This window comes from Schistocerca cancellata, chromosome 5 (genome assembly GCF_023864275.1).
Source record: "Schistocerca cancellata isolate TAMUIC-IGC-003103 chromosome 5, iqSchCanc2.1, whole genome shotgun sequence".
In the NCBI taxonomy this organism is placed as follows: Eukaryota; Metazoa; Arthropoda; class Insecta; order Orthoptera; family Acrididae; genus Schistocerca; species Schistocerca cancellata.
Genome location: NC_064630.1, coordinates 353356009 through 353356719, shown reverse-complemented (window position 1 = coordinate 353356719; position 711 = coordinate 353356009). Strand labels below are relative to the sequence as shown.

At 45.4% G+C, this 711-nt stretch overlaps 1 non-coding gene across 1 annotated transcript; it reads left to right on the top strand.

Annotated features, from left to right (window-relative positions):
• The first annotated feature begins 383 nt into the window (after positions 1–383).
• Positions 384–467, top strand: Trnas-gga (transfer RNA serine (anticodon GGA)). Its single transcript is given in 2 exon segments — positions 384–423; positions 433–467. It is a non-coding gene; the product is annotated as a tRNA-Ser (tRNA).
• The last annotated feature ends 244 nt before the right edge of the window (positions 468–711 follow it).

The following is a 711-nucleotide window of genomic DNA, read 5'->3' as shown; positions in this document are numbered from 1 at the left end:
TTCCGTCTTCTGCAAAAACAAATATTTTGGTTAGGACACTCGTGACGCCAATTAGAAACAGACTGTGATTCATACTTTTGAAGTATTCCAAGTCCACTGACTACAGGAATAAAATACAGGTTGTCTTCGGATTTTCTGTATGTCGCCGCTTGTCACCCTCACACACACGCCTAGTGATAGTAGGGGTATGGAAATGTTTCAGGTAGGCTTGGGTTGCGTGGTGGTTCGTTACGCTTCACCTCATGCACCACGCACATAAATAACTTGCCACCTGAACACACTTTTATATACAATGAATGTTGATTTCTTAATATTCGGTCATCGTGAAATGTTATTAATCTGGGTCCGGCTAGTCTGTGCCCTGAAACCATGTGCCTTCGCCGGCCGGGGTGGCCGAGCGGTTCTAGGCGCTACAGCCTGGAACCGCGCAACCGCTGCGGTCGCAGGTTCGAATCCTGCCTCGGGCATGGATGTGTGTGATGTCCTTAAGTTAGTTAGGTTTAAGTAGTTCTAAGTTCTATGGGACTGCCATTTGAACCATGTGCTTTCTTCCTCCAAGCTGGCTCAGACGTCGCCTCCTTACAGGCTGCAGGTAAAGCTGCCGAAACTTGACTTCTCATTCTCTTTCACTCCACCACATAATTAAGAAGTGAGATTAAATTCACCTTCTTATATTGTCTTCAAAACACAACTAGATACATGATAAATGAG